The sequence below is a fragment of the Malaya genurostris genome, chromosome 2 (genome assembly GCF_030247185.1).
Source record: "Malaya genurostris strain Urasoe2022 chromosome 2, Malgen_1.1, whole genome shotgun sequence".
Lineage (NCBI taxonomy): Eukaryota > Metazoa > Arthropoda > Insecta > Diptera > Culicidae > Malaya > Malaya genurostris.
Window position 1 is genome coordinate 313,108,082 of NC_080571.1, and position 19,586 is coordinate 313,127,667.

The 19,586-nt window shown below is 37.6% G+C and overlaps 1 protein-coding gene across 3 annotated transcripts in view; it reads right to left on the reverse strand.

Moving 5' to 3' along the window:
- The window catches only part of LOC131431138 (LIM domain transcription factor LMO4), a 726,034-nt gene that overhangs the window by 263,682 nt on the left and 442,766 nt on the right, over positions 1 to 19,586 (reverse strand). The window contains exon 1 of one of the 3 annotated variants that reach the window (XM_058596656.1): positions 1,787 to 1,893. The exons of the other annotated variants lie outside the window; for them this stretch is intronic. The gene's annotated coding sequence lies outside the window, so the exon portion shown is untranslated. Of the gene's footprint in view, positions 1 to 1,786; positions 1,894 to 19,586 lie in introns of those variants that run through there. 3 annotated transcript variants of the gene reach the window in all.

Consider the following 19,586-nt stretch of genomic DNA (forward strand, 5'->3'; position numbering starts at 1 on the left):
ATGAGACGTAATGCAGGTAACAAATGTATGGTTTCTTGTGTTTGCTTCACAAATCCAAATAACTTTAGTTCCGGACACGGGAAGGTGTTTCGTATATAATCTTGTTTCGAGGTATACAAGCCATGCCTCAATGAAATGTATTCCTTGTTATTGATTAGAAATGACTTTTTCGGAGTTTGCATACCGTTGTGAACGTAAAATTAAAAACAATTCAATATGCGGGTGATCCAAATCCTCAATGACACAATTCATTGAAATTCGTCAAACGACCAGATCTTATAAGAAAGACTGAGATCTGTGTGAAACATACCAAACCTTTCGTACTGGCGTGTGGAAACATACATGTTTCAGCACATATAAATACATCAGAATCCACGAAACATGTGTTAAATCTTATGTAAAAACCTTTTTTAATTCACCTAGTGATGCGATGGTGCCTTTCACATTTTACTTATATTTTCAAAACTATCACAAGAAGATTTTGTCAAGAATTTTTATTCAAACTTGAATAAAATTAGAAACTTGCTTTGGATGTAAACTAACAATTCAATTTGTGATGTGTCGAATGGTATAGGACATTTTTTCAAGTAATTGCGTAATCTTTCTCCTGATTGATTGCAAATTAAATTACAATTCTAGCTCTATACAAAAAGTAGTTGTCATTTTCAGATTCGATTTAATGACTCTTTTTCTTATCATTTCCATGTACTGTTTTTCAATATTGAATTTCGATCTCTCGGTATAAATTTACAGATTTTTCTCCTGAAAAATATAGACTTAAATGTAGCTGAGGGGTTGTAATGAAGTTGAAGAAAGCACGCTGCGTTCGATCGCAAGGACGGTGACGTTTTATTCCTCTGTACCAGCACGTATCGAAGCGCACCGGCTTTGCATCGTCATTTTATATGACGGTTTGAATGTTTCGACACTCATCGCCATATAATTTCAGAACTGAAAGTCGGATCTGGATGATATTGCACAGTATCTTTTAAAACATTAAGAGCTTCAATTTGAATCAAGATTCGTGAAAATCGGTTCAACCGTTGCTTGGAAATCGTAGTGAGTTCCGTTTTTTGAAACTTTTCTCATCGTTGTTTTCGGAACCGAAAACCAGAGACTAGTAGTCTCAAAGTAGGTTTATATATTCACCAACCAACAAGATCTGCCAACTAGATGAATTTACCAGTAAGTTTTATACAAATTTGTACCTCGTTTTTCCATCACTCATGATATTGAAAAATTATCACTTATCGCGCTGTAATACCGGAGCCGAGAGCTTGATCAAGATCGACTTTCCGGGTACTTCTTAAAGAATTCCAAGACCTTTACTTGCATATTCGTTTGTTTTTTTGCACATATTACTTTGGAATTCCGGAACCGAAAGTCGGATAAAAATGAAATTCAATAGTAAGCTATGGGGCCATAAGACCTTTCGTTTGAATCTAAGTTTATGAAAATAGGTCCAGCCATCTTTGAGAAAAGTGAGTGACATTTTATTTTTATTAAATTTATTTGGAAACTCTACTATAGAAAAATCGGGGTAAAACGAAATAACGCGAACATTAAAACTATCTGTAATATAACTAGTGAGGTTTTCTATGAAACATGAAACAATTTTGTTCAACTTTGTAACCAATCAAACTAACATTAATCGATTTTACTACAGATATGATATTTAGGAAAATTAGTCGACTGAACTCATGTATGAGAGAATAAATGAACTAATAATGAATTATGTGCCTGATTGGCAGGTGATCGTCAATAGGCGATATAATCAAGTACTCACAAGTTCCTGTATCATGCCCCCCCCACTCCCTGAATCTATGATGACTTTTGATTAACAGAGTCTTAGCACTTTCTGCGCTCGTAGCATAATGAGAGGGTGCGAATTGGTTTGTATGTTATAGGCCATCTGAAATTGCGAAGTTATTATATTATTAGTTTTGATTATCAGAATGATTATCAAGTGTTGGCAATATTATACTCTTTTCAGAACTTATGATAAGCCAGTGAAGGTGTGGGTACGGTTGGTAAGAAATAGGATGTTGAATGCGAACTGGAGTATTGGCAAGAATCAAAAATGTTATTTATATATACATATTTATATATATATATATATATATATATATATATATATATATATATATATATATATATATATATATATATATATATATATATATATATATATATATATATATATATATATATGAAACTAAAAACATATCGACCACTTTTCATCTACAAGAAATCGAAAGTCTCTCGGTAATTTAGCTTTCAAATAAGCGAAAACAACATTTAAAGTTAATTTAATGAAAAAAATTAGAAATTTAGAAACAAATAAAAAAAATCAAATTTGGGCCCATTTTTTTTAAAGTTGAAAAAAGAAGCTTTAGGGTTTTAACTCAATCTTGGCAAAGTTTCAGAGTGGGAAGATTAATACTTTCGGAGCAGTGAATTTTTCAATCACGAGCGTACCGCAGCGCAACTCGTGGTGTGAAAATAAATTAAAAAAACAAAAACATTCATTGCGTCGAGTTTCTTCTTCCTTTCTTAAGAAGTTCGATTTTTTGCATGCAAATGATGCTTTGTGTGCACCGTGTAATATTGTTTGACTTTAATTATTATATCAGGGGAAAATTGTTTCTCTGTAAAATATGAATATTCATGATTTTTAATATAAAGACATAAAAAATTTGATAAATACTTTTAGTTCTCGGAATCGCAATAATCATTTTTTCCCACGAGATTCCTTGCATTCGTAACGAAATATCTTGATGTGTTCATCGTATGCACTGTCTTACGAATATTCCAGTTTTATGGCAAAACAGTTAAAATTCTCATTCTTTCGGATTTAGTTTCATCTTTTGTATGAAATTTTTGTTTTAATTCGGTAAGATAACCGGAAGGCAAATATGGTTCATTCTAAAAAGGCAATCGATATTTTAAAATTTCAGAAATGCAATGTTATAATGTAAGTAAATGTAAGAATTACTTCTGTATAGTCGCTGAGTATAGACACATTGTCATCAGCCTCAGAAGATACAGAATCTGTGATTACTATTGCATCAGCAGAATTTACCCTCACAGCTGAATAGTGAAAATTGCATCATATCGCAACTTTTCCAAAACTGTATGTCAACACTATTTTAATACTCACGTAAATCCTTTGTTTTTACTCGCTTTCTGTCTACACGGTGCACATAAAACATCATTTGCTTCCAATAAATCGAATTTCTCAAGAAGGGAAGAAGAAACCCGACGCAACGAATGTTTTTGATTTATGCTAACATGAGTCTTAAAGTTAAACGGATGCAGCAACGATTTTTGAATTCATTTCTACACCACGATCTTAACTGTAACGTTGCTAACAATAAACTGTCATAGTTAGGATTTGATCAGTGGCGCGACATGTGACGAAAAGTTGCGCCGCGGTATGCTCCGCGCGTGCGTGTCGTGATTGAAAAATTCACTGCTCCGAAAGTATTCATCTTTCCACTCTGAAACTTTGCCAAGATTGAGTTAAACCCCTAAGGCTTCTTTTTTTCAATTGAAAAAAGGAAAAAAATAAGCTCAAATTTGAATATTTTTTATTTTTTTAATAATTTTCAACATTTTTCATGAAACTAACTTTAAAGGTTGTTTCATGTAATCGCTTATTTGAAAGCTAAGAAAAAGACGCATATTTCAGGTCTTGGACAAACTTTTGTATCTCTATTAGATCTTACAGTATAAGCTGTTAAAAAAGGTTTTTTTGTAAACGCAAAACTTCAAAAAATCATATCTCGAAAATTCCACGTACCATATTGAAATAAAAAAATATGTGTCGAATATTTTCAAGTTCTTTACCGAAAAAAAATAGTTAGATGAAAAATTTGAGGGTTGTATTCAAGACACGACCGAGCACAATAACATTAAAAATGAAACGTTTCTAGGGTCTTCATAATAAATACAAAATAAAGATGATATTGATGATGATACACTAAACTTCACTACACTTCAAAGTTACTTGAAAGCTCAATTTTAAATACAAACAACCTAAAGATTTAAACCTGAACAAATGAAACTATTTTATGATGATAATTTACGAGAAACGTACAAACTTATAAATTTGATTTGATTTATATCGTTCATTTACCCCCAGCTTAAACCTAATAATGGTCGTTCACTGGGTGGACTTATTAATTTTATAAACAGTTAATCGATCCAAAAGAATGTTGTACCAGTAATCTCAGTAATGGTGTAATTTTATTAATCATTCAATATCGTCGATAATCTTCGGAAAGTATCGGTAAATAATATGGCAACAATACGAGGAAGAAAACATGTGAAAAAGTCCGCATAAAATATTTAGTTGCTTACATTGATTCTCGCTTTGGCATATTAGGAATATACGGAATGAATATGCAACAAAATTCCGAAATTTTGTTCATATTGTAACTTGAACAAATCATCGAAGAACAAGCGCTGCAAATTAGATCCGAAAAATCTATCGCCGATAATTCTAAATTGGACTGATAGTTACCAGCGAACAAAAATAAATGAAATATTCAAATGACGTTATCTCATAAGTTTAAGTTAAATGTTTCCGAATTGATTGGTTGTTGAATTAAACAAATCCATCAACAAATGACTGAGTTATAAGCGTTCAAAATTATGACAGAAAAATGTTACGCGATTAGTTTTGCATGTTTTAAATTGACACCCAGCCTCGGGAAGCGAAGTGTAAGGCATTTTAATGGCAAAATCGACCAAAAATTTGCAAAATACATGGGATATTTCAAAAGAATCGGTAACCACGCTGATTCGGTTCTTTAATAGCTAGATGATTTATAAGATACTCAAGCGAACACGGTTTTGCGCAGACAACAGGAAATTTCACCAGCACATAATGCAAAAGCGACAATCCTGCAAGTGAACGCATATACAATCCAGTCATCAGCTCACTAGACAAGCTACTTGTTTCATTCACAGTCAAACATCAACTAGGCAAAGAAATATTGTGCAGCCTTTATTTATAGATTTCTTTTCATACTACGCATAACGATACGGTGTTTTTTATGCATGACGCAAAGCCTCCTATGCCGAACAAGAAGTTGACGTCATTTTGTACAACAGGGATTGGTGGATGAAAACATGAAACTATTCCAACCATTTTTTCAATAGTATACCATTGAAATACTGAAACGACATCGTCATACATGTTTAAGTTAAAAGTTTCCGAATCAATTGGTTGTTAAATTATAACAATCCATCAACAAATGACCGAGTTATTAACGTTCAAAATTATGACACAAAAAGGTTACGCGACTATTTTTAAATCTTTTTATTGACACCCGGCCCCATATAGTGAAGAGTAAGGCATTTTTAATGCCAAAAAAAATACCCTGAGCACAAAATTAGGCTAGTCCCTGAAAGACCAAACCTGAATCGGCCAGTTTAGGTCGAAAATCCGTTTTCGTTCGGCACGTCAGTTTGGACATGGAACTTCGGTGCTGAACAAAAAGTGTTCTGCAAATAGCAAAAACTTTACGTTTTCTTAACGGTTCAAATTGAACTGCCGAGTTTTACATTAAGCAGTTCAATTTGAACTGCTATGTACTGATCTAAGATGAAACGTAAACAATATTTAAAACGAAAAAATTCACTTCAGAATACGAATAACCCCTTCGTTACCTGCACTGAATCGCTTTCTCGCGGTAACCCGCTGAACATACATATCTGTAAACACTTCTATCAGTTCGTTCAACCTGTCAATTTCTCCAAGCGGCGCTCAATGATCATTCAGCGTCCGATACAGAATGGTGCTGGAGGGGGTCGGTATCTGTCATGCAGTAAACGACCGGCTCACACAAAGTCTCAATCGAACAATAATAGAATTTTGATTTTTCAATTTATCGATATTGTTATGACACAGGTTTTCTGACATTCAGAACAGCACGCGACGTCGCTTGGAAGTAACTGGAACCGATGATATAGGTAGCAAACAAAGCACGGAAGGGGTGCAAAAATCAAAGACGCAGCACCAAAAATCAATTTTCGTACACCGACTCCTGTGTAACGACGAGTGGGTACCGGAATTGAATTTTATTATCTGACTGAGGCGGTCGGTGAGAATGGATATGGGATCGTCTCTACCGGAATTGAATTGTTATTGTTGGATCTGGTAAACACCAGAAAACTGAAAACTAATCGTCGTCAGATGCGCCGTTGGAAAGAGATCACAGATCAATACGCAACAGATATACTGCTGCTAGGGAAACTATTGTTTCGAGACCGAATCCTTTCGTTCCCTATCATATATGTACATATTGAAGTAAAGTGTACGAAAGTATCAATTTCTCGTTCCGCAGGAATTCTTCGATCGGTACCAGCCGGACATGCCATAGGAAATTGTGTAATTCCTCATTTCAATGTAATCAAATCGAGAAACAGATTTCAGGTTGATGAAGTTCTCCGAGGCCAGTTTCACCAGATCTCCATCACCGGGGACGGCTGAAACGTATTCGGAACCAAGAAGGCGAGTAGCTATCAGAACGTATTTATTTTCGAATTCAATTAAACTTCCATCTTCCCCCGCACCAACCCCGGACTGGCGAGTCCAGCAGAGAGCAGTAACTCAGTCAGTCAGTCAGCCAGTATTAAGTGGCGGCTTTTCAATCTGCCATTAAAGAGAATCGAATGAATGATGAAATTTAGATTGTACATATCCACCCACCTCATACTCTCAAGACGCAAGCACTGTGCTGCCCATTATCGCAAGTTCTTCTTGTGTTTTGTGGGGCTGACTGTGGCGGCAATAGGCGGTATAGCACCAACTGACTGTGATTTAACAGCATCTAGAGTGGAAATATTGTAAACTTTCTTAAACACCAAACACAGCGTAGAGACAGACAGACAGTACGGTATCTAGTTCCTCCGATTTCCCCCGACTGCCGGTTGACTTTCGCCCACCCACACAGCTGATAATTTAATTAGAAAATTAATTAAATTTTAATTTTATTTATTTCATTTTAAACTGTTTTCCTGAAGTTTTTATGTACCCACTTATTGTAAAAAATCTTGGAATGGAGGGGGTAGATGGGAAAACGAGGATGGCATCAGCAGCTCGACCTCCGAGACCGGGGATCTCACTCTCAACCGTTCCCGTACATGAGAAAAACTGGGAGAGGACCGAATCCGGCCGAGCTGGGTGTGAGTTCAATATAAATTAAATTAAATTAAATGTAGTTGATAGCGTGGTACTGCGGTGGCACCCGAGAGCGGAGGGTGGAAACTGGGAACACAGGCAAATAATAAATAACATTTGACCAGCTTGTTTCTCGTTCTGTGACTTGGTTTGCCGTGGGGTTGAAACGACACCGTCCCAGATGAGAGAAGATGGTATGATATTACCTGTTGGAGATATTTGAATTTTCATCTTTTCTATCGAGTGTGGAGAACAATCATTTGCGTTTTATTACATTCATGCATTGGAAATCATTGTTTTGAAAACTATTGATCGAATTATTACGACGGTGAGAACCGGTTATGATCGTGTGATTTGTATATGTGTTGGAATCTGACATCTTATTATATTTTATGTAATTCATAAACTTTAATAAATAATTATGTTCTGATTCGCCGAAGGTGAAAGTCGTTCACTTCGCACATAAACAGTTTTTGGTTCCGGGAAAATATGCACTTTTTTTTTGTTTTGTGTTAAGGCCATCGTCCAATTACTATGCACGTGGGTGGTTTTGGGAAATTTTCGATGAAAAATTTGAAAAATTTGCTAAAAAAAACACTCATTTTTCAGAGCTGTTTTTGATACTACTCAGAAAATCCTCCGAATTTATCAGCCACTTTTGCCCTGCAGATAGATAAAAGGTTTTCAAAGGTCTTAGCTGTCTTAGAATATTATTGTACTCTCCAGCACTGTCAACGAGAAACAGACCGAGTTAAAAGATAGATAAAAAACATCGAAAAATTAAAATTTGCAAAAAAATATCTTCCAGAGTAAGGATTTAACTGGTGCATACAAAGCTTAGTGCATATGTTCAGCACTGTTTAATCGAATAACTTTCTATAATGTATTCATACACAGTCCTTCCTCTGGGTGATATTTTTTTCAGTTTGGCACTAAAAATACCTCACTGTTCACTATACGATCCGGTGTCAAATAAAAAATTCAACACTTGCCGCATAATCATTTTCTGTCATAATGTTGAACTCTTATAGCTCAGTCATTTATTGAGGGATCAGTTCGTGCTCGCATCTCATACGACACAGTCGAAAATCATTTACGGTTGAAACAACAGAAACAAAGACAATACAGTACAGTGAACAATAGAGTGTACGGAATGGTCAAATACGATTTAACAAAGCCTGAATCTTGGCCTACAAAGCCAAATTCAATTTGTATAGATTTCAAGCGTTGCAAAGTTAGACCAGCAGCAAATGAAATTGAAATCTTACTTGAAGAACGAATGCATCTAGACGCTAATAATGTAAGTGAGATTCAATTTAACAAAGCGTCTAACTGTGTGTACATTATGTTTAAACGTGAAAGAGATGCAATTGCATTCGCTTCGGTTAACAATAAGGTGCACAGCGTTGAGTGTGATAACATTAAATACAAAATCCCTGTGCACATGGTGGACAATGCCATAGAAGTACGCGTGCATGACCTTCCCCCGCAGGCCAGCGATAAGTTCGTTCAGGATAATATGTCGCAGTATGGTGAAATCCTTTTCATCGAAAGGGAAGTATGGCGGAATTTTTCCCCCGGCATCCGGAATGGCGTGCGATTGGTACGTATGCAACTACGTAAGGCAATTCCATCTTACATCATTTGTGATCAAGGTGGGACACATCCGTGTAAAACGCTGATTACCTATGAAAATCAGCTTTTACATGTCAGTTTTGTGAACAACCGGCACACTACGGAAAACCTTGCACAGAAACTGCGAAAAGGACATCTTCAACCAAAGACAAGGTCAACCGTTCAACAACGGAAACTAGTGAGCGCAGTACTCCTGTTTCACCATCAAACCAACCAGCAACTGCAACCAATGTACAACAAGGCGCATCTATAGCAACGAGCTCAAGACTGCGAACATCAAGGAAAACGAAAAGAAGACGGAAATCAACAGCAAAACCACCGATGCGGCAATGGATGACGAGACGAGCCACGAACAAAGTGCCCCTCAACCCTCGCAGGAGGGAAATGGAAGCTCCTCTCCTCCTAGAAAAAAGAGTGATAACGAGATCTACTTAAAAAAATGCATTATTTGAAAAATCGGCTAATTCGGCCACGTAAAGCTTATACGCAAATAGGCCTGAATAAAAATACCTTTTCAATAAAAAAAATTATTGAGGGATTTTTATAATCGAACTACCAATCGATTTGGAAACATTCATCTTAAACATATGAGAGAACGACATTTCAGTTTTTCAATAGTATACCATTGAAAAATCGGTTTGAATTGACCAATGTTTTAACGAGCCAGTCACACCTTGCCATAATGATGCCAAATTTTCGATCGTCATGCACAATGTGAACTATCGCACGAAAAATAATCTATAAATATATGATTCGTCTCATTTCTTTCTCAGTCAAAGTCTCTCTGTGAGCGAAGCGGGTAGTTTGATTAGCGAGTTGACAAAACTGTAAGTTACATCCATTCGCTCGCTTAATAGTCACTTTTGCAGTATGTGGGTGCAATTTTCCGTTAGCTGTACACCATATTCACATGCCAATTAGCTATTGAATTTGAGTCATCAGTAACTAACAGTCCTATTTAGAACTAAATTAAATGAAATGATATTTTTTGTGTACCAAAAAGTTGTGAGATATGTTCGATTGTTTTCTGTGACTGGCCATTTTTTTGCTCCACCCATTTCGAGATTTTTTATTTCGAGGTTAACGCACTCCGTGGCAGATTGCGCCCCTATAAGAGGGGAAATGTTCCTTAAATATTATTTTTATTACAGGTAAAAGAAAAGTAAAGGCTGGGTAACGCACAACACAGACCCCAATGAGGTCATCAGCCTCTTCCCAGTAACTCCTATCCCTACCTCTCCACGGAACCGGCTGGGCTGCGAGCAACCTTAGGGAAGATCGGGTAACCAACTCCGGTGGGAACTTTGGTCGTTGGCTGACAGGGAAGGGGGGGGGTTTGCTTCTGCAAGCCTGAGCATCTGTTTTTCAGGTTAAGAGCAGCTCACAACAGCGTCTGTTCCCCTTGTTAGGGGCGGCTGATCGACGTCCGAGTGTCAGTGAAGGACTCTAAGCTCAACTGTGCACTAAGGTGTTCGACCCTGCGAGCCAGCCGTAAAAAAATTACTGCAACGGAAAATCAGAAAGAGAGTAAAACGAATCGAGACCAATGCCAACGACCCCTGCGACGAAAAAGGACTTGCGATTGGAAGCTCAGTACGTGGAACTGCCGATCTCTCAACTTCATCGAGAGCACCTGCATACTCGCCGATCTACTGAAGAACCGCGGGTTCGGCATCGTAGCGCTTCAGGAGGTGTGTTGAGCACGATCTATGGTGCGAACGTTTACAGGTGATCATACCATCTACCAGCGCTGCGGCAATACACGCGAGCTGGGAACAGCTTTCATCGTGATGGGTGATATGCAGAGGCGCGTGATCGGTTGGTGGCCGAATGTGCAGGTGCAGGATCAAGGGCCGTTTCTTCAACTTTAGCATAATCAACGTGCACAGCCCTCACTCCGGAAGCACTGATGGTGACAAGGACGCATTTTACGCGCAGCTCGAACGTGAGTACGACTGTTACCCAAGCCACGACGTCAAGATCATCATAGGAGATCTAAGCGCTCAGGTAGGCCAGGAGGAGGTGTTCAGACCGACGATTGGAAAGTTCAGCACCCACCAGCTGACAAACGAAAACGGCTTACGACTCATCGATTTTGCCGCCTCCAAGACCATGGTAGCACCTTCTTCCAACATAGCCTCCCTTATCGTTACACCTGGAGATCATCACAGCAGACGGAATCGCAAATCGACCACGTTCTGATTGATGGAATGCACTTCTCCGACATTATCGACGTCAGGATGTATCGTGGCGCTAACGTCGACTCTGACCACTATCCGGTATTGGTGAAACTGCGTCCAAAACTCTCCGTCATCAACAATGCACGGTACCAACTACCGCTACGGTACATCATAGTGCGATTGAAGCAACCGGATGTCGCCTCAGCATACGCGCAGAATCTCGAGGCAGCGTTGCCAGACGAGGGCGAGCTCGATGTGGCTCCCCTAGAAGACTGCTGAAGTACAGTAAAAGAAGCCATAAACAACGCAGCCGAGTGCAGCGTCGGGAACGTGGAACGGAGTCGACGAAACGAATGGTTCGTCGAAGAGTGCACAGTGATTTTGGAGGAGAAGAACGCAGCGGGGGCGGTAATGCTGCAGCATGGAACCCGGCAGAACGTGGAACGATACAAACAGAAGCGGAAAAAGCAGACCCGCATCTTTCGGGAGAAAAAACGCCACCTGGAAGAAGCAGAGTGCGATGAAATGGAACTGCTGTACCGCTCTCAAGAAACACGGAAATTCTACTAGAAGCTCAACAAAACAAAGGGATAAGGACGGGAGCCTCTTAACGGATGGACGTGAGGTGATTAAAAGGTGGAAGCAGCACTTCGATGAGCACCTGAACGGCGCGGAGAACGTAAGCATGGGGGTTCAAGATGACGGGAGAAACGACTACGTCAGTGCAGCAGAAGACGGAAATGATCCAGCTCCCACATTGAGGGAAGTTAAGGATGTCATGCACCAGCTCAAAACCAACAAAGCAGCTGATAAGGATGGCATCGCAGCTGAACTCATCAAGATGGGCCCAGAAAAATTGGCCACGTGTTTGCACTGATTAATAGTCAGGATCTGGGAAACCGAACAGCTACCGAAGGAGTGGAAGGAAGGGCCCCATTCACAAGAAAGGTGACCATTTGGATTGCGAGAACTTCCGAACGATCACAATTCTGAATGCTGCCTACAAAGTGTTATCCCAGATCACCTTCCGTCGTCTATCACCTAAAACGAATGAATTTGTGGGAAGTTATCAAACCAGCTTCGTCGATGGCCGATCGACAACGGACCAGATCTTCACCGTGCGGCAAATCCTCCAAAAATGCCGTGAATACCAGGTCCCAACGCATCACCTGTTCATCGACTTCAAGGCAGTATATGATAGTATCGACCGCAGAGAGCTATGGAAAATAATGGACGAGAACAGCTTTCCTGGGAAGTTGACTAGAATGATCAAAGCGACGATGGACGGTGTGCAAAACTGCGTAAGGATCTCGGGTGAACTATCCAGTTCATTCGGATCTCGCCGAGGACTGCGACAAGGTGACGGAATCTCATGCCTACTATTCAACATCGCCTTGGAAGGAGTAATGCGACGAGCCGGGCTTAACAGCCGGGGTACGATTTTCACGAAATCCAGTCAATTCTAGGAAGTAATGTCACGATAGACGGGGATACCTTCGAGGTAGTGGAAGAATTTGTTTACCTCGGATCCTTATTAACGGCTGACAACAATGTGAGTCGTGAAATACGAAGTGGAAGTCGTGCCTACTACTCTGCGGTCAAAAAATATTCACCCCCACACGAAATGTACCATTTACAAAACACTTATAAGACCGGTGATCCTCTATGGACACGAAGCATGGATCATGCTCGAGGAGGACCTGCAAGCACTTGGAGTTTTTGAGTGACGCGTGCTAAGGACGATCTTCGGCGGTGTGCAGAAGAACGGCGTGTGGCGGCGAAGAATGAACCACGAGCTCGCTTCACTTTACGGCGAGCCCAGCATCCAGAAGGTGACCAATGCCGGAAGAATGCGATGGGCAAGGCATGTTGCAATAATGCCGGACAACAACCCTGCTAAACTGGTGGTTTGCCACAAATCCGTTCGGAACAAGAAGGCGCGGAGCGCAGCGGGCAAGATCTGTGGACCAGGTAGAACGTGATCTGATTATGAAGACATCATTACATCACTAAGTAGATAGAAAAAAGACTATTTTTAAAAGGTAGCGTTCAAATAGTGGGATCAGGGTCATTTCGCCGGAAGCCATTTCGCCGAAAGACGTTTCGCCGAAAGCCATTTCGCCAAAAGGGTTATTTCGCCTAATGACATTTCGCCGAATGACATTTCGCCGAATGGGTCACTTCGCCGAATGCCATTTTGTCGGAAACCATTTCGTCGAAAGGGTCATCTCGCCGAATCCTGAAAACGTCTTGAAATCGTAATTTGAATTGATTTAAATTAAAGACAAACGAAAGATGATAGCGTTAACGCCCGTTTTGTTGACCTACCATTGTACTTCTTGAATGATGATTGATTGTTGTACTCTTGAATAAAGATTGATTCACGAACCTCAGAAAGTAGTTCCCAAGAAAACTTGTTTACTATTAGCTACTAAGCATCAAAGCAAATGCATAGGTGTATCTACCAGGCAAATGTAGGTGGTATTTTCCGTTTATTAGGTGAAAATGAAAAAATATCTAATGCCACATCGTTTTGACGACTTTCGGCGAAGTGGCTTTCGGCGACATGACCCGCTCCCCAAATAGTGATCGTCTCTGTTTGGGCTAGCGATTATAATGGTTTAAAATTGGTCAAGCTACATATGGTCAAATTTTTAACTACTATTTGTACGGGTTTATTTGTCGGTTTATGAATTTGCACCTCTACATAGCAAACATAGACGTAGTCCTATGTCAAAATCATCTGACGTTAAGGTACAATATCTTCGTTAAATTAATTTTTCCTAAATCTCACGTTCATGCATTTCTGTCGAATACTCGACACCTTCATACTGATTACCAGCTAATAGCAAGTTAATGACTTTTATGTCAAAGATAAAAAAGGAGGAAAAGCGCTTACAAATTACCCAAATGAGAGGGAAAAAAAATTGCTAATGAGACCATTTTTCTATCTTCTACGAACGAAGAATAGCGATAGGATTAAGACAGACAGCCAAATTCATACCGCATACCGTGGCTCGATACGAGAGGAACTCAAGCGGAAAATGAACGAATTGTGCATATTCATAGAATTATACGTTGTAGTGTTGTTAGATTCAACAGAATAGAGAAAGGTTTGCGCCCTCGAGTTCGGTTGGGAGTCAACAAGCGAACCACAACCGGACCGATGCGATTGTCTTCGGCAAATCGAATGGAAAGCGGCGAATGTCGCATCGTTGGTGGAGAACCGAAGCCGAAAAATGAGAGCACGGGAGCGGCCAGGACAGCCTCGAAAATAGATAGAAAAGAGATGGAAAAAGTTAATTAATATTTACCTTTTTGCTAATGAAATTCATACAATTTTCATTCAATTTAATTTAATTGGATACACGCAACCCATCTTGAAGTGTGGGTAGAACCTGAAAGCGGGGTAAAGAAAAAAGAGACAGTTTTTCACGGCAGACGGCAAGATGAAAAGCGTGCACTCAAGTGACATTGGAGCTGTTAGTTGGTTTGTGTCTGCGCTCTAAAAATAGGAAAAAGAATCGTATGTTAGTTTTTGTTTAGTGTTAATTGTTATTGATGTTAATTTACCTATCATCAAGTAGCGGTTTGCGAAAACCATTGAAAAAAAAAGTTCAATTTAGAGTAATGCTACACTTCCGTATCTATTGCTGAACTGAAACAAAACTACGATGAATCGGCATCGGCGAATGCACAAAACACGATCAATACCATATCGAATCACTTCCAGGAACGCAACTTTAATTGATTTCTGAAATTTCATGTTCCAGTTACGATCGGAACCAGTGAACCATCTCCGACCTTGCCGCAATGCGACATCATCGGCCGATCAATTTGATTACGCCGTTCCCCCATCCCCCTTTTCCGTTCCGCCGTTCGTCCACTTCGAAGAAGCCACTCTGCACTGCCATGGTACAGTTTTTGTTCGACTTTGCACTGGAACCAAATTACAATTGAAGGAAATCAATTAAAATAGACACTGAAACTGCTAAATAATCTCGACTCTCAACCTGCGCTTGCTGTTTCCAACTTCCGCCCGTGTTTTGATTGGAAACTGTGCGGATCGAATGATGGGCGTGGACGTGAGTGGACGGAAGTGGGCACTTTTTATCAGTCGAACCTCAAACGAACGGTCTTTGTTTGGGGTGTAGTTTGTGTGGAATTGATGCCTCTTTTCGTATTGTAGCTAGGGCGGCGAAGCGGGAGCGAGGCTTGCGGAAATGTGTAATTGCAGAACATGGATTTCACTCAGTAGAGAAGTTCAATTAAGTGAGAACGGCTCGAAACAACGGTGCACCTGTGTTCGAGTGGAGAAATTTGGCCTCTAGAAAAGTTTTAGTTTCAGGTAGGATTAAGTGAATCTATTAGAACGAATGGTTGCTTTGGGGAAAAATCAAAGATACAATCACTATTCAAAATTTACCAGAGGATGTGGTTGAGTTCATGGACTTCATTCTTTTATTATTTTCGAGAAATAAGAAATAGAGTCTATCGTTTACAGTAAAACTATAGTAGTTCAATAATATGATAAATTCGAGAACAAACTTTGTAATGCACTAAATGTAGAAAAAATATTACTTTCACATCAAAATGAAATGTAGTTAATGATGCCTATCTCTTATAACTCATGTTTGATTTATTATTACTGCAAGATTTCATTAAATCTTGAAAAATAAACCAAGAAAGTTTGTTTGGGCATAGACTGGCATATTCTTTTCAACTTGTGAACAGTTTAGAGCCAAATTTGAAAAAAAAATCCAATTCTTACTGAATCGCTCCAAATGATGCTTTGAAATGTTTAGCACACTTCTCCTCGTAGCACTGCAACCGGGAATAGAATTCGAATAAAATTCAGTAGCAACCTATGAGATCATAAGACCTTTGGTTTGAGTCCAAGTGTACGAATATCGTTTCAGCCATCTCCAAGAAAATGTCCCGTTTTGAAAGTTTGGGCCACATATGCACAAAAAAATATTTGCAATCAATTTTCTTCGACTTCGATGTGACAACACTGATTTTCACGAACTTAGATTCAAATGAAAGGATTTAAAATCTCATAAAAATTCCGCGTTTATTTTCAGATCCGACCTACGGTTTTGGAATTACGTGGTGATTGATGTAAACTTTTGTTTTGGTTAGATTATAGTGGTCTTAACCTTAAGATTATTCGCCACTTTGAATCAGAAAAGTTTTCTGACCGAATGTGCAGGGTTGGAAATTGAACCCAGGCAGGCAGCGTGAACAGCATCGACTTACCCATCACGCTGTGCAAATGTTAATTTTAAGTGTATTTGGTCATACGGACCATGTAGAGAGAAGCGAATGCCTTATAATTGGATTACACATTACTTCGATTTGTGGAAGTCGTTAGTTGATGAACAAATAAAGTCACTTCAGTTACACGGGTTTCCAGTTTTCGCTTTCGTAAATACCGCAAATAGTAATAAAATATTCAGAAACGGAACTCAGCTCGATTTTTCAGAGATGGCTGATCAAATTTTTCATAAACTTAGATTTAAGTAAAAGATCTTATAGATGAGTTTCGCATCAGCTAGGACAGATGTTGGAAGCGGCCTTTCAGCTAATAATTAAACATTTTTCACGTTTCGTCTTTTACTCATCACTGCACAGCAGTTCAAATTGAACTGTTTAATGCTAAACTAGGCAGTTCAATATTCCGTTCAATTTACTATCGGCTACTAAGTGCCGCTGTATGGATTTATATGTATCAATCATTCATTATACAGATATGTGCTTCTATGGCTCAGTCGATTAACTGGCGCGCTTCGTGATCTAATGTTTCCCGGTTCAAGTCGCGCTGTTGCTATCGATATTTTGTTGTTAATTTCATTCGATTTCAAGCAAAGTAATTTTCAAATTACACAATTACACATATTCTTGAATGTAAATTTGTGTGAAATACCACACTCCATTTAGGTGCATCTTATAAGATGTAAAATCAAAAGATTCTTGCGAGTTGTGTTTGGATGCATGTGTAGGGAACATAATCTAGGAACAAAATTTTATTCAAATCAAAAATGATGCTTGTAGTTTGATTTTTAATTATATAAATCGATTTTTCAAATGTAAGATTCGGTAGGCATTTTTTCAATACTTTTATTAGAAAATTTTACTTATTTTGACATCATTTGAACAACACTGTAATTTGTAATTTTTCGACTAGCACTTTTTGAAAAAAATTGAAAATAAATTAAGCTCCTTTCAAAATGCAGTCTAGATCAATTTTGTGAGAACAAAATTTTTTTTTTGTGACAAGAGCTATATGTCCAAAAAGTTTCACTAAATCTTAATAGTTGCTGCTAACTCCGAATGCGATTCCGAGCTGAATTCACTGAACAAGTGTCTGTTGAATTGATTTTTGTTCAAAATTACGGTGCAAAAAAACGTATGTTTGTATGTTTGTATGTTTGTATGTTTGTATGTTTGTATGTTTGTATGTTTGTATGTTTGTATGTTTGTATGTTTGTATGTTTGTATGTTTGTATGTTTGTATGTTTGTATGTTTGTATGTTTGTATGTTTGTATGTTTGTATGTTTGTATGTTTGTATGTTTGTATGTTTGTATGTTTGTATGTTTGTATGTTTGTATGTTTGTATGTTTGTATGTTTGTATGTTTGTATGTTTGTATGTTTGTATGTTTGTATGTTTGTATGTTTGTATGTTTGTATGTTTGTATGTTTGTATGTTTGTATGTTTGTATGTTTGTATGTTTGTATGTTTGTATGTTTGTATGTTTGTATGTTTGTATGTTTGTATGTTTGTATGTTTGTATGTTTGTATGTTTGTATGTTTGTATGTTTGTATGTTTGTATGTTTGTATGTTTGTATGTTTGTATGTTTGTATGTTTGTATGTTTGTATGTTTGTATGTTTGTATGTTTGTATGTTTGTATGTTTGTATGTTTGTATGTTTGTATGTTTGTATGTTTGTATGTTTGTATGTTTGTATGTTTGTATGTTTGTATGTTTGTATGTTTGTATGTTTGTATGTTTGTATGTTTGTATGTTTGTATGTTTGTATGTTTGTATGTTTGTATGTTTGTATGTTTGTATGTTTGTATGTTTGTATGTTTGTATGTTTGTATGTTTGTATGTTTGTATGTTTGTATGTTTGTATGTTTGTATGTTTGTATGTTTGTATGTTTGTATGTTTGTATGTTTGTATGTTTGTATGTTTGTATGTTTGTATGTTTGTATGTTTGTATGTTTGTATGTTTGTATGTTTGTATGTTTGTATGTTTGTATGTTTGTATGTTTGTATGTTTGTATGTTTGTATGTTTGTATGTTTGTATGTTTGTATGTTTGTATGTTTGTATGTTTGTATGTTTGTCGTTCAGTTCGTTCAAGGTACACAAATAAATTTTGCCCCGGTCCCATCTCTTCCGCTCTCGAAACAATATCTTCAAATAAATTTATCCGGGCAGCCGGCCTTTTAGAAAAAAATCTTTGGTTTTCTTGTAATTTTAACGTAACCTGTTTTGTTGTAAAACGAATTATAATGCCAATTGTTACCAATTAGCCAATTAGAGAATCGACTCGATTATTTCTTGCGGATTTGTATTTTAATACATTAGCATTAGCACTAGCGTTTACTGCTAATAACAGACCAAGGACAATTTTTGGTAGCAATTTATTTGACAATAAAACGATGTTTCAAATTGTGAAAACTGCATTGATATCTGCAGGCGTTATTGTTGTATATGGCAATCCATTCCGATAACGTTGAAAATCAAATTTTCTGGGGACAGAGTTCGATGCATAACCACAACTGAAGGTTGAGATATTCCTACAATCGCAGAAAATCCATTCTAAGGATTCACATTTCACTTTACTTAGACTAAATAATGCGTATCATCTCGCATAATACACTTTCTTTATCTGAATAGATCGAAATATACTACATGGGGACTAATTCTCTAGTTCCTATTAACAATATGCATCGAACATCGAATATGCAAGATAAATATAATGATTATTTATTGGGAAAAATTTTCAATGATAGGATACTATGATATTATCATATTGCACGGAAAGACCGAAATCAGCATTTTGGCGAAAACATTAGTTGATTCTCTGATTTTAGATAGTTATTTTTGAGACAATTAAAAAAATCTTACTTTTGCTAATTTAGATTTTTTAATTTTCATTCCCTTAATAATCATACATTTTTTTTTAATATCTATTTTTTTCGTTGAATTCATCAGTGAAACGTGCTGTCATTTCTTGGCTAAGGAACACTCCATTTCCATTCAACAATTATTTTAGTTGAATTATAGAAATAAAACGTTGTTTTCAACCAACTTAAATGGTTAAATTGGCTTCTGCAATTTACAGCACAGATATATGGATATATCGTTACACATGCGAAAAACATCAAAACAATTTTCAAGCAGTTTCAACAAGACTGTCCTTTTTAGCTTTTTAATGGATTGTTTTGCTTTGACACTTCTCGTGAGTTTTTGACTAATAAACTTGTTAATAAAACTAATTTCATTTTTGTTTTGTTTGTGCTGTTCCTCAGCAATGGTGATAGATAAATAGAAATAAATTTTCTTTA